The sequence below is a fragment of the Meles meles genome, chromosome 15 (assembly GCF_922984935.1).
Source record: "Meles meles chromosome 15, mMelMel3.1 paternal haplotype, whole genome shotgun sequence".
In the NCBI taxonomy this organism is placed as follows: Eukaryota; Metazoa; Chordata; class Mammalia; order Carnivora; family Mustelidae; genus Meles; species Meles meles.
The window spans coordinates 12,081,444-12,097,046 of record NC_060080.1 but is presented as its reverse complement, the minus strand read 5'-3'; positions in this window follow the sequence as shown (position 1 = coordinate 12,097,046).

Genomic DNA, 15,603 nt, shown 5'->3' with positions numbered 1-15,603 from the left:
TGCCCATAGTTGCCAGGGAATTCGGGATTACTGTATGTATTTCCTTTTCAGCACCAGGCTTGCATTTTAGCTGAGTGCAGAGTAGGCCAAATGAACCAGGTGATTAGGTTGGCCATAACTGAGCCACGGAGTACATGCTGCCTAAGGAAGTCAGATTTTTATTCGGAAAATAACACCCACCAAAGCAAAGCACATCAATGGATATGTGCCTGTTAACATTTCTTTTATTTTTTCCCACCTAATTCTACAAAAGGATTTGAATGATGGTGATTATTTCATACGCATCACTAAGAGGTGTCACAATTTAAAGCAAGATTTCAGATTTCCACCCGGTGATAAAAATTTAATCATTTAGGGGCGCCTGGGTGGCTCAGTGGGTTAAGCCTCTGCTTTCAGCTCAGGTCATGATCTCAGGGTCCTGGGATCGAGCCCCATGTCGGGCTCTCTGCTCAGCAGGGAGCCTGCTTCCTCCTTTCTCTCTGCCTGCCTCTCTGCCTGCTTGTGATCTCTCTGTCAAATAAATAAATAAAAAAAAAAACATTTAAAATTTAATCATTCATTCACTGATTCAACAGATAATTATGGGGTAGGTTCTTATGCCAGACTTTGGGGATACTATGGTGAAAGTAATGTAATTCTTCTCTCTCTCTCTCTCTCTCGGACAAATAAATAAATAAATTTGTTAAAAATATATTTTGAAAAAAATAAGGGCACCTGGGTGACTCAGTCAGTTAAGCATCTGCCTTTGACTTAGGTCATGATCTGGGGTCCTGGGATCAGGTCCCACATGAGGCTTTTTGCTCAGCAAGGAGGCTGCTTCTCCCTCTGCTTGATACTCCCCCTGCCTGTACTCTCCCTCTCTCCCTCTTTAACTTTGACAAATAAATAAATAAAATCTTAAAAAACCTATTTTGACAAAAGAAAGTAACACAGAGACAATGGGCTCAAAGAATATGAGAAGGAAAGATCCAGAATTTCAATCCTAGTTATAATAAGTGGAATAACCTAGTGAGTTATTAGCCATTCATCTTGACAGATTCCCCATCACAATTGCATTAGATAGTGACTTGGCCAAACAAAAGGTGGGAAGTTGCATAACGGTTAAATCATGGTGACTTAGAGAGTCAAGGGCCTTGGAAATCATCTTCAGTCTTTCAATTTACAGAGTAGCTATGAGGGCAGACATGGAGAATGACTTGTTCAAGGTCATAGATCAAGAAGCAGAGATAGTTGGGAATCTGCTGTGTGTGAGTATGGATGAGGGATGACTGAGACTCCCTTTCTTTGGAATTCTGAGCAAGTGCAAATCTAGACAGGAAACAATATGGTGCCATTGAGGTCATCCCCATTCATGAGATCCCAGCTCTTCTCCCTTGATCCTTTTCCAAATGGACATGCTTCCTCTTTCAAGAATGACTTTCCATGGGGTGCCTGGGTGGCTCACTTGGTTACACATCTGACGTCAGCTCAGGTCATGATCTCAGGGTCCCAGGATAAAGCCCCACATGGGGCTCTGGGCTCAGAGGGGAGCCTGCTTCTCTCTCTCCCTCTGTCCCAACTCATTTTCTCTCTCTCTCTCTCTCTCTCTCTCTCTCATAAATAAATAAATAAAATCTTGAAGGGGAAAAAAAAGAATAATTTTCCAATGTTGAATTTAAAATAGGAGACACTCTCTTTTCACCGGTTTGTTGTCATTTTTGTTTTAGTTTTGTTAGTTTTTCCCCCAGTTTTTATTGTGATTCTTTTGTTATTGCTGTTTCTCTATCCGATATCAACATTTTCTATAAAGAAGGAGAAATGTTATGAAAGGATTAGAACTCCGAACCCAGAAATAACAACAGGTAAATGTCCATAGGAAAGTTTTCTGAACCCACCCCTCTGCATTCCCACCCAGGTTGTGTGGTCTGACCTACGAAATATTGCAGAAAGAGAACACCCCATTAAAGGCAAATACCTCAAGTAACCATCAAAACACACGTCTCTGAATTCCACAGTAGTCTGGGAGAAGGCCAGGTGATTACAGGTGTATCTTGGTAAAACCTGAAAAGATAAAGGGAGACTGTATATGTCTTCCCCTATTTCCTTCCAATCAGCCGCCAAATCAGCCAGTAAACAAGATGCCCGGGCTATTTACCGAGTCATGTCAGCCTGTCTGGCCACCCTTGACTCTCCAGACAAAATTTCTAAGGTAAATATGTTTTTTATAGAAAAGCAGAATCTCCTTACAGAGGGGAAATATGGTGCATGCGGGGCAACCCAAGAATTTATTGCCCAAACCATGATACTTTTGAATGTGGAAGAGTCACTCTTAATAATTATTTCTAGGGGACTCCTGGTGGCTCCGTCAGGTGAACGTCTGCCTGTGCCTCGGGTCATGATCTCAGGGTCCTGGGATGACGCGATTGTTGGGCTCCCTGTGAGGAGTCTGCTTCTCCCTCTCCCTCTGCCCCTCCCTACTACTCATGCGTGCTCTCTCTCTCTCAAATAAATAAATAAATAAATAAATCTTTAAAAAAAATTTATTTCTAGACATTAGTTACTAAGCAGAACTTCCCAGGGCAACTGGGATCTGTCATCACGCTGGGTAGAGGGAAAGAGCTTTGGATTGGAGGTCAGACAAAGCCGAGATGAAGTCAGCACCCTGCCTCCCACAGGCGGACTCGGTACTTTCCTGTGTAAGATGGATCATAGGGCACATTTTACAGCATTTTGTTTAGGATTAACTGGTAAACGTTGTGGCATATGGTAGGTTTTCGACGAAAGGCGGCCGTGGCTAACATCACCGCCCTATGAGATGGGTATGCTTATTATCCAATTAAAATGTCCAGGAAATGGAGGCCCCAAGTAGCTAAGTGGTCTGAGACCACAGAGCTAGTAAGTGGTAGAGCAGACACACAAACCAGCCCCCTCCGCCCCGCCCAGTTTGGCTCATACCTTCTGCATTGGCTTGTCTGTCGGCGTTCTGTGAACTGAGTAAGGGGAGTCTATCTGCACGTGCCCTGAGAGCCTCCTGGAAGAGGCAGCGTGGTGGGCAGTGGTTGGGGGATTTATGGAGAGGGAGAGGGAGGGGAGGACTGGGAGCACGTGACAGTCTCAACTCCCTAGGACCGGGCCTGGTGGATTCCCAAGCCTTGGCACTCTTCCTCAATGCTGTTTGCACTGCAAAGTTAAATGCGCTCTGCAGCTCACTTGCTAAGTGACCGTGAAAGGCCCCCTCTCTAAAATCTGTTTCCTAACCTGTAAGCAAGGATGTTGGAGGACATGTGCCTCCAGCTCGCCTGTCTGTTCTCCAAGATGAAGATATTTCCACTTCTCTTCAGCTCCTGAGTCCACTTTCGGCTGTGCCTCTGAGGTCCTGGAAAACCTAGAAAGGCCCCAAACATCCAGGGCTCCCAGGAGGAGTGAGTTCGCCTTCTCCCTAGAGTGCCTCTGGGCAAGACCCGGCATCCTGGGCTACGTGGGCGAGGAACGGATTCCCGCACACCCACCTCGGCCAACCAGAGAAACTGACCACCCAGGCTCGAGCCTGCCCTGGCCACATCAGACAGCAGCCTGGGTGGCCTCTCTGTCACTGCAGGCAGAGCTGTCCACCAGGATTAGCCGGACCAGCCGCAATGGCTCTTGCCCAGCTCCTTGTTCCTGGGGGTTCTGGTGCGAGGCATTCATCTCTGAGGTCTTCCGGCTGCTTGCTGGTATGGAGCTCCCTAGGAAAGGCAAGAAAATCTCCATCAGGGAGGGGGGAGAAAATCTGTTCTGGCAAGATGTCCTGGGCATGCATGTGGATCAGACTTCTGAAAATGTCTAAGTAGAAAGCCCCAGAGAGATCCTCTAACCCATTTTCATTCATTTATTCATTCATTCACGTACTTAGCAGACATTTCTTTAACATCTAGTGCGGATACAATACTAGATGTTAAGGAGTGAAAGATGACTCAAACACAATCTTAATTCAAAAAACAGAACAAATTGAAATGAAACGCCCTAGTAAATTGAAGAGCAATCATGAAAATAAGCTATTTCCCTATAACAGAAGTCCAATCCGGCAATGATATTCACAGGGACAGGACCCCCAGAGGGGAAACGCCAACCAAAACCTCTACTTAGGATGGGTGGGCTGTGCAGGGGTCCTAGGGGGTCTCTAAGGGGAAGAGATTCACAGCTCAGGTCTTAGAGTAGGAGCTAGGGGATGAAAGGAATGAGAAAAAGTCCTGCAGGCAGGGAAGTGTCCAGGCATCATTCATGTTGATGGGTCAGCAGCACAGAGCATGGAGGAAAGATGAACAGGAAATGAGGCTGGAGAGAGAAGCCAGGGCTAGCTCACTGAGGGCCCAGGACTAAATAAGCCTGGCATTTATCTTTTGGGGGATGGGGAGGGATCGTGTTGTAGGCCGTGTTGTAGGCGAGCAGGTGTAATGCAGAGATCCATTAGGGAAGGACCATTCCAGCAGCTCTGCACGCGGCACGGCTCTCGAGGCAGAGACACTAGTGAAGAATCCATGTTATAACCCACTGGGAGTGAGCCCTTAAAGGAGTGTGAAGACCAACACGGGGAAATGGCTTCTCTCAGGTCCTGCAGTGGGTACGTGACAGAGCGGAGTGGAGAGTTCAGCTCTCTTGCTGTGTAGGCCAGTGTGTTCCAGGTCAGTAATGACAGAGGCCCCAGAAAAAAAAGCAAGGATCTCTGAGACAGAGCTCAAGGCTAGCTAGAGGTGACCACCACCCCCTCGTTCTGTGACACTTCCCAGTCAGGTAAGCATTCTGGTGCTCAACGTTCACATCTGTAAAATGGGATCATTCTCCTTGGTCTGCTTATGTCCTCAACCTGCTGCGAGGCTCAGGGGTGAAGAGAGCTGGAAATAGTTTTGTAGAGTAGGACACAGGTCTAAGGAAACAGAAAAAAAAAATGCTTGGAAGCGTGTGCTCTGGAGAAATCCCTCCAGGGATTTGAAAGACCTAGATTAGGGACATTCCTTTCCATTGACTTTCTTTTTCACTTCACCTTGGCCATGACGATCTGGCTGCAGTTCAGCTGTCTCACATTCCTGGCTTGAGGAAAAAGCGAAGACATAGCCTCCAGGGCTAGTGAGGACCAGCCTCCCCTGAACAAATGATACACACGATATATACAACCACGTCTTAATCGACCACCATTGGCGTTGTAAAATTTCAAGTTCCCGATACTGTAAAGTCTTTGATATGATGAAGTTCAATTTCCAGAACATACATACAACAACAGAACTTCTAGACAGATCAGTACATTCTGAAGCTTGCCACCTCAACTTTAAGAGGGAGGTTTGCCCCAGGAAGGTCAGTAGGAAGCTGAGACCATGCTTTCTGTCCCGGCCTTTAGTGAGAACCAGCTAGCCAAACCCTAAAGAGCTCTTGAAACTGGGCCAGTGTCCCTCCATCTGTTCCCCACACAGCCACTTGCTCTATCCTCTGTGACCAGGGAATGGGTCTCTGCCCATTGTCTCTTTCATGTGGGTGGCCTTTGGGCTCTTTGTCATCATTGAATTTCTCCGGAGGTTTGTTTGCACCCCTAGTTTCAGACTCTCCTTCTGCCTCTAACGAGAGAAATAAGTTGCTTCTCCCTTTTGTTAGCCTGGAGGGAAAGAATGTGCACGGGCTTCATGTCTGCGGAGCTGATATGCGACCCCAGGCTTACATTTTAGCTGAGCCCAGATTGAGCCAAATGAGCCAACCGGGCAGGTTACTTTGGTTCATTGGCAATTCTTCTCTCTGTCGGGGCACTGGGCTGAGTGCCCCGCACCTGCGACAGGGTGACAAGTCAGGGGACAGGTTTGCACAATAATTCCCCCAGCGCAGGAGTGGAAAGAGACTTCATTTGGTGAACTGTGTGTGTGTGCGCACATGTAGGCATGCTCCTTTGAGTGAGTAGTGTTCTTTACATATCAACCATCAGTATCCCCAAATCATACTATTCATCACTGCCTAATTACTAATTTGGGGGTTCTCTTATCATGTGTGATTATTGGTTGGCCTATTTGATAATTACTATGATCTGTATTGTATTAACTATGCTCACAATAACTTCGGGTTGTGTTTGCAAACAAGTAATCTTAGAAAAAGAATGTGCACACAGCGGCACAGGGAGGTGTGTTTTCTAAATCTCCAGCTAGGCTAGTGATTTGAACTGTGGACATGCAGATTCTCCCAGTGTGGACGCCCCCGAAGATTTGACCTTCCACACAAACTCTCCCCTGAGGCAGGCTGCTCTCCTCACTTCTCCACGGACCTGTCTTGGCTCACACAGTCTTCTGCACCAAGAATGCCCTCTGCACTTTAGGAGCGCTATCTAAATCCTGTGTTCCACTCAGATCTACTGAGACAATAGCTGTGCTATGGAACAAGGGACACGGGCCATCTGGTCTGCCCCTGCTCATAGGTCTACGCTTCTTGTCTGTCTCTATCTGTTCTTCTGAAGGCTTGAAGGAGGCACAGATGACATGGGCTTTGAACTGGGGAGAAAAGGAGTAGACGAGGAAATCTCAAAGGATTTTTAAATATAGGGTGTACCTATACCGGTCATTGAGGGCCATCTGTTTTCCCCCAACCAAACCCCAGTTACTCCACAACATCCCAATACTGTCACCATAGCTTTGCTGAGCCACACGTTCTTAAAAGGTAAGGAATGCAATTCATTTGTCTCTTGTTCCATTGCAAAGCACAGTGTAAGCACAGAAAGTTGCTCAGGAAATGTTATGTAATTATTAATTCATTCTTTGTTGAGTAAGTGCTTAAGGGGGTTGCCAGCCCGGTCTCATGAACACCTGGTAGCTGGGAGCATTCTTTCTCACGAGATAGCCCTTTGGGCATTTGAATGGCTTTTGCCATCAGAAATTTCTTCTTTAATTTGGATCTAAATCCATTTCAATGTAACTTCCAAGCCATTGGCCTCAGTGCTGCCATACACAGGCACTCAGAACCAATAACCTCCTTCAGCGGAAGTTGGCAGGCAGTGACATGTTCTCCCAAACATCTCTTCTCTGTGTTGACCAAGCCGAGGTCCTGCAGCTCCTCCTCAGACCATGTGATTTCGAATCTGCACTGTGGCTTCTCTACGTGCAAGGGAAGTCCTCCTGATGAAAGATATTCCCTAGGACTCCACTCAAGGTCCCAGGGTTTCAGCATAACAGAGCCTTGTTTTAGGGACCAAAGAGCCTGGGAAGAGGTCCTTTGGGGGGAGAAGAGGTTCTTTTGGATTGCAGCCCTCTCCTGAGTAGGACAAACTGATTCTTTCCTGGAGTTTGCTGCTCATGGCTCCATGTTTCTGAAAAAACTCCTAATGGATCAATCGCCTTTAAGGTCACCCTGTGATTGTCCAGGATGACAGAAATGTGGCTACCTCCCCACCACCTCTCGCCAACTCGGACTGATGGATTATGAATCTAGAAATAAATCTGCCTTGCTCTCAAGGCAACCTAGAATGCAGGGACTGAGTTCGGGCACAAGAGGGAAGAGACATGGTTTTGCCTCCCTGAATGTCTGTCTGACCTCCCTGTGCACAACAGTGAAAGCTGTGCGTGAGCCTGGGACTTTCCTAAAATGCATTGTTTGGATGCTGAGTCTGGGCCCACATGAGCCCAGCTCAGGAACCATTTTGGTCACCCCGTTCCCCCTCTCCATCAGCCTCCTGTCCTTGTGATTATCAGGAGCCAAGAACTGGATCTGTGAGCTCAGAATTGGCTAGGACCTCCCAGAAGCTCAAGGTTAAGAGATCCTTAAATGTCACTGATCTACCACCATCCATCCCCCACTGACTCCCAACTATAAGACTGACATGACTTACACTGTGTCACTCACTGATGGCTGTCAAGCCTCTGAATATGGGGAATTCATATCCTCAGAAGCAGTTCCATCTTGTCTGGCTACAGATTTTAAAGGATGTATTTGGACAGGCAGAGATAGGAGATCAGAGACGGAGAACCACGTGGCCTAGGTCTGGCTCCCTCTCTTTGACCTGTGACACTAGAACTCTGACAGACATGGATTGGAGACTCTAAAAAGACTTGGGGTTCAGTAATACTTCACCAATAGGCATGCTACAAGTAATAAACAGTATTGTTTATTACTATAAATAAGTAGTATATAGGTCGTCGTATCACATGAGCATTCCACTAACAGGCTATCAATCTTGAGCATTGTCTGTCCATCCTTTGTCCCTCTTTAGGCATTTACTTCCAGGCTCTCCAGTTAGGTAATACAATTGGGGACAGATTGGTATCAAATAAGATTCTCTGTATTACATAGAAATAAACTGATTTTCTACATTTATGTACTGCTTTAACATTTATAAAAAGGGTTCACATTTTTTTTCCTTGTTTCTTCTTTTGAAGCTCACATCATGAACCTTGACTACACCTCCATTTGCCAGATGAGAAAACTGAGGTACAGAGCGAGAAATGATTTGCTCAAATACTTGCAAAGAGATGGTAGTAGAGGTGGGACTGGAATCCAGGTCTGGCTGACCCAAGTCTGGACAGCCTTCCCATATGGCCAGCAGTTCAACAATGCCAAACTAATCATCTCTGAAAAGGAAAGTCCTCTGCAGGATGGGAAGACCTCGGTAGGTGTGAGCACGCATTTAATGAACGACAAGAATTTTAGAGGAAATCAACACTGAGTCTCATGGAAAGTTCAAATTCCAAAGCAGTCCTAAAAATGGTTTTAATGAGCATTTGCAAATGATTTGGAGTCAAGAGGACATGCATGATCTGTCCTTTGAAGAAAGGACAGCCTTCTGCTACCAGAAGGCTACATGGCCTAGAATGGGTGAGCGTAGTATACCGAGGTCATTTTGGGGGTGGAGTGCTAGGAGAAATCAAAATGTTATTCTGACTATTGATACAAATGTATTTGCATAGAGAGCTGATTATGACTGAGAACATGGAAAATGGTGGCTAAAGCCTATTTGAAGCAAATCTGAGGACCACCTGGGTGGCTCAGTGGGTTAAGCCTCTGCCTTCAGCTCAGGTCATGATCTCAGGATCCTGGAATTAAGTCCCGCATGGGGCTCTCTGCTCAGCAGGGAGCCTGCTTCCTCCTCTCTCTCTGCCTGCCTCTCTGCTTACTTGTGATCTCTGTCAAATAAATGAAGCAAATCTGATGGGGTGCCTGGTTGGCTTAGTTGGTAGGACATGTGACGCTGGACCACAGGGTGGTGAGTTCAAGCCCTATGTTGGATATACAGCTTATTTAAGAATAAAGTCTTGTAGGGGGTGCCTGGGTGGCTCAGTCAGTTAAGCAACTGCCTTCAGCTCAGGTCATGATCCCAGGATTCTGGGATCGAGTCCCACATCGGGCTCTCTGCTCTGCAAGCAGCCTGCTTCTCTCCTTCTGCCTGCTGCTCTGCCTACTTGTGCTCTTTCTCTATCTCTCTGTCAAATAAATAAATAAAATCTTAAAAAAAAAGAATAATATCTTTTAAAAGATCTGACATAGGGCGCCTGGGTGGCTCAGTGGTTAAGCTGCTGCCTTTGGCTCAGGTCATGATCTCGGGATCCTGGGATCGAGTCCCGCATCGGGCTCTCTGCTTGGCAGGGAGCCTGCTTCCTTCTCACTCTCTCTGCCTGCCTCTCTGCCTACTTGTGATTTCTCTCTGTCAAATAAATAAATAAAATCTTTAAAAAAAAAAAAAATAAAAGATCTGACATAACAAATAATTAATTTTAAGCACTCTTTATCTGATGCCTGCTATGTATCAGGCCCCACATTGGGTGAGAGGAGCCCAAAGAAAAGGGGACTTCTTAGCCTCTTGACCTTCTTGTCTACCCCCAAACCTTCAAGTCTTTTTGCAATTGCCACAGGCATTTTAACATTCATTTTTTAAAAAAAATAGTAATTCAGAGCAGTCACATGAAAAGAATAAGGTTTACCTTAAAGTGAGATTGATAGTCTTATCCTTTAATTTTACAAAAGAGAACTTCCTGAGGTCTGAAATGCTTGTCTCTAGGGGACTTGGGTGTGTTTGTCTGATGTCACAGTGACCTGGGGCTCATCAGTTAAATGTCAGTGGTCCTTTCCTGAAGGCAGGGAGCTGGTCCAGATTGTGGTTGGCAGGTCCTTGCTGTCCTGAGGACTATCACAGTAGGACACTTGGTGTGGGTACCCACCTGGTCTAGTGTTATCCGAGCCTGTGCTCTATAAACTCTCCTTACACCGCTGAGCCCATTTCTATGCCCAGATGCAAAACAATTGCATAAGCCTCTGCTAGTTAGCTTAATTGGCATATTTCAGGTTAGTCATATAAACCCTGTTCTTTTTATATTTTGCCAGTCTTTCGTAGTGTAACAGGACTGTTCCCGTGTTAAGAATTTCAAATGAGTGTTTCCTGGTGTGATTAGAATCTGACTAGACCCTGCTCAGCAATTACCTGCAAGCACGTCGACGCTTGTGTCTGATGATGGATAAAGAAAGTTCTAAAGGCGCCCCACGCCAGGTCCTTCATCACCTTCTTGGAGGAAGAGGGGACCAGCTGTGCTGAGACGGGAGGAGGCTCCTCCAAGACCCTCTGGGAGGAGTTTGGGGGACCCTGGAGCTGCCACATGCAGGGCCTACCAGGATTTTATGCCTTTTTCTGTCATCACACACCATCAGTCACCAACACTTTTATTGGGTCCTTAAACTCCTCCCCATCTCCAAGGCCACCACTCTCTGGCCCCAGTGACAACAGCTCATCCCCCTCCAATTCCCTTGCCTAGAGGGACCTTTTGCAAATGCAAATCTGAAAGCCTCTTTCACACTTCCAACCTCTTCTCAGGGATTCTCCACAGCCTGGTGGAAAGGCATTGAGGAGAGACCAAAGGCTTTTTCCTGGCCTGGGCCCCACCCACTTGTCAAATCTCATTTCTCTGTAGGGCCACCTTTCTCCTTTAAACTCCAGGAAAGACCAGTCCCTGCGAGGGGTCAAGGAACCATGAAGTTCAATCTCTTAGGCAGGAAGACTGCAGGTTTTCTGTCAGCTGCTGGTGCTTAGACAACTGCAAGGCGAGGTTGCACTGTGGGACAGAGATGCGGTTTACCTCTGGGACCCCTACAAGTTTCTCATCTCACAGAAAGCCAAGAAAGATCCCATCTAACTCTGGCAAAGGGAAAGGAAAAGAAACCATTTAGAAATAGCCCAGAGTGTCCTCCATAAGAAAGGCCTACTCTCCAGATGCAAGGCTTTACCACAGCCTTATCCCACCTGGGGGAGGCACTTCTCCCACTGCAGCCCCTCTGGTCTTCCTGTGTCACCTAATGGGGGGAAAGTTCAAAAAAAAATTTTTTTTAATGAAGTCAGCTAGGAAACCTGTGTGAATTCCACACATCCTGAGAGTCTGAAGTCTTCAGAGGAGGACCTCATAGGGAATTGAGCTCATTGCCAGAACCTTAACTGCTCTGCATGAGCCAGAATCCCACTGACCTCCCTGTGACCTCAGACCTCTTTGTTAATTCCAAACTCAGACCTGTTTTAGTTCTACTGAACTGAGGGTGGGGTAGGGAATCCTATGAGGATTTCCTCCTCCCACAATAGCCTTCCCAGGTGACTGCCGGAAGTCCACTCTGTCTTCCGGGCTCTCACACTCAGGTGTCAGGGACGGAGTCCTCTCTTTCAGCCGGACTACACTCAGGGTCACTAACCAGAAGCCCAAAGTCCATGACTACATGCCCATTTGGAGCATGTGTGTACATGCAAAGCTTTCTCAGGTCACACAATCCATTCTACGATCATATTCCTCCGTCTGTTCACCAAAAAAAGGCAAAGTACTACTAAAATGAAGCCCCCTTTTTTTGGAATGTGCCTCGGGAGTGGGGGAGGTGTGCTTATTTCTAAAGAAAGCTTTTGAAAATAAAAGAAATCCATCTACTGAGCCAGAGAACAGCATCTTTCACAAGCCGAGATGAAACACAGAAACCATAAAGGAAACAGCCAATATTTGGGGCTACATGCAGAGTTAGAAGCACAGGGCACAACTAGGAGCTTCCCTTTACCTCCCTTCACATCACAATCACCATCAACAAGATGAAAACATAAATGATCAATGGGGAGACCATTGTTTGCAATTTAAGAGGCAAACAAAAACAGTATCAGTAACACGTAAAGAGCTCTTGCAAATCTACAAGGAAAAAACGAATCTCCCAATTTAAAAAGAATGGGTTAAAAAAAGCATAAGCAGGTTCAGCTATGAAGAAAAAAATGCAAATGGCCAGGAAATATGAAGAGTCACTCAACCTCACAAATCACTGAAGTACAAAATATGGATGTATCATTTTTGATCCCAAGAATTGACAAGGATTCAAAGACAAACAAAACTGATACTGAGGAGTGTCTGAAGCACTGGTTCTCAATCCTGGCTGCTCAATGGACTAACCCAACGGACTTTATAAAATATTGATGCCAACATCTGCTTCTGACCATGAAGGATTAGCTGCTCTGGGAATCGCTCTCCCACCACGAACAGCTAGAAACCCAAGCAAACACATAAAACAACTCTTTCCAGATACTGGACAATAGGCAGAGCAGGGCTGCTATCCTTGTGGGAAGAGAAACAAATAAGATGAGTCTGACCATTGCCCACATTGCTGCCTGGAGGGAGCCCTCAAGACACAGAGCAGAACAGAGAACCCAAGCAAAACCCACGGTCTCACTGAGTTGAGGACAGAGAGCAGAGTTCCAGGAAGCCAATTTGCAGGACCTGAGTTTGCCGAGTGAATGCCAAAATGGAAGAAACTGCAGAGAGATGTCCAGAGATCTGCAGAGAGGTTCCCTCCAATCTTTGACCAGTGAGGAGGGCATGCATGGGGGAAACTTGATGAAACAGGTGCGGAGGAGGGGGAGGAACAGCAAAGAGCTGGAGGCTGAGCAGTTCTGGGAGTCACGAAGGACTGTTCATCGCAGGTATAGCCAGCCATAACGTATGCACTTAGTAATGGATCTAAATCAGTCCTAGACCAAAAGTTGCTTTCAGTGGTTTCTAACAAAGCTTAGAAGGAATCCTAAGGAGGCTCAGAGTGATGCTAAGTAATGTAACTACATTAAAAAAAAAAATCCATGCTAATTAAAGAATTGCAACTCTAAATCCCAGCACTGTACAGTGCACAATGTAGATCATCCAATAAAAATTAATGGGCATACAAAGAAGCAGGAAAGTATGATCTGTGACCAGCAGAAAAATCAATCAGTAGAAACAGACACTAAAATGACAGATATGATTATATCAGCAGATAGAACATTAAAACAGCTATGATAAATACACTCTGGTAACACAAGAATGTAAAGGAAAACAGGAATGTGATGAGAAGTTAAGTGGAAGATATAAAAAGCTCCAAATGCAACTTTTAAGAGATGAAAAATGCATTATCTAACAAGAAAAGAGCATGAAAAGGAATTCGCAGCACATTAGCCATGCAAAAGAAATCATCAGAACACGAAAATATAGCAATGAAAATGAACAAAAATGAAACACAGAAAGAAAACTAATGAGAATCAATCAATAAATAAACAGAGCATCAGTGACCTGTAAGACAGTATCAAGCATGTAAGTGAGGATCCAGAAGGAGAAGAGGAATATATGAGGTTGGGAGCGAGAAGTGATACTTGGAAGTTTTTCCAAATTTGATGAAAACTGTAAACACACAGATCTCAAAAGCTCAATGGATCTAAACAAAGGAAACAAAGTAAACCACTAAAGCACATCATAATGAAATTTCTAAAAGCCAATAATAGAGAAAACTTTTTAAAGCAGACAGAAAAAACTCTGCAGTAGGAACAGACAGGAACAATAACAACAAAAAATCACAGCAGACTTATAACAGAAGCTATGCAAAATAGAAGATAATGAGCAATTTTTTAAAGAAGTGAAAGAAAAAAATATAAATCACAAATTTATTACCAAGTGAACTTGAAAGATAAAAATGGGATAGAGACTTTCCTAAGAAACCTAAAAGAATTCACCTACATCAGGTATGTGCCATTAAAAAATGTTAAAGGAAATTCTTCAGATGGAAGGAAAAATGATACCAGAGAGAAATCTGGTTCTATATGAAGGAATGAGGAGCACCTGAAATGACAAATACATGGGTAAATTTCAAAGATATTTTTTTCTTTTTTTGAACTTCCTTAATTTGCAGAGTTCTTTAAGGTAAAAAGTTGTAACTATCTTGTGGGTTTATAACACATAGACTGTATGAAAGAGTATAAAGGACTAAAGAACAAAATGGAAGCAATTAAAAACAAGAATCCTAAAATGCACAAAATTAAAAATATACAAAAACTTGTATAGAACGGAAAAGGCCAAAAACAGGTAAGAAGAAAACTGATACCAAGCGAGTACCTTTAAACTTAACCATATTGACAACTGCATTAAATGAAATGACTTAACAATCCCAATAAGATGCAGAGATTAATAGATTGGTTAAAAAAAAAAAAAAAAACAGCAAGACCCAACTGATCTAAGGATATGCTTTCTACCAAAAAGCCCATGGGAAAGGTAAAGATATAGCACATTAAAGAATGGGAAAAGATACACCATGCAAATACCAACCCATAGAATGATGGAGTGTCTATAGTGATGTCAAAGTAGTTTTGAAACCACCAGAGATAGAGATTTCTATAAATATTATAGGGCAAATTAATCAGGAGGCTGTCACAATCCTAAATTAGTATAAACCAACTAACAGAGCTTCAAAAAGTCTTAAGCTGTAACTGATAGAACTGCAACAAGAGATTAAAAAAAAAACCACAATGGTATTTGGACAATTTCAACACTTTTTTCCATGTAATTGATAAAACAGAAAAATCTTGAAGGGCAGAGCTGAATTGAGCCACACTATAAACCAATTGGATCAAATCAACATTTAGGGAACATGTGATTCAAAGTAGTGGAATGCAAATTAATTTCAAGTGTACATAAAACATCCACCAAGGAAAATCATGTCCTAGGCCATAAAATAATCTCAAAATAGTTAAATAAATTGAGATCATATAACATACACTTTCTGATCATGGCAGAATTAAACTAAAAATCAATAGCAAAAATATATCTGAAAAATCACTCAAACACTTAAAAACTTAAAATTGAAAAGATTCTAAATCAGTTCTGTTAAAAAAAAGAAATTATAATGGAATTAGAAAATATATATATATATATATTTTAATGTTTATTCGACAGAGAGAGATCATAAGTAGGCAGAGAGGCAGGCAGAGAGAGAGGAAAGCAGGCTCCTCGCTGAGCAGAGAGCCCAATGCGGGACTCGATCCCAGGACCCTGGGATCATGACCTGAGCCGAAGGCAGAGGCTTTAACCCACTGAGCCACCCAGGTGCCCCAGAAAATATTTTGAACTAAATAAAAATTTTTGAAAACTGTTGGTATTCATAGAATGTAGTTAAAGAAATAGTTAATTAAAAAGAAAGAATGGTTATTTAAACCATGATAGATCCAAATGACTCAATAATCTGAATTCCTTAATATTACAATATACAGATCTACATTTTTTGGTTGAAAAAAGTTTTCCATGAGAAATTGTTGAGTGAAAAATATGTTATGGAAAACATGTATAGTATCTAATTTATATGACATTTTTGTAAAGAGACCATGTA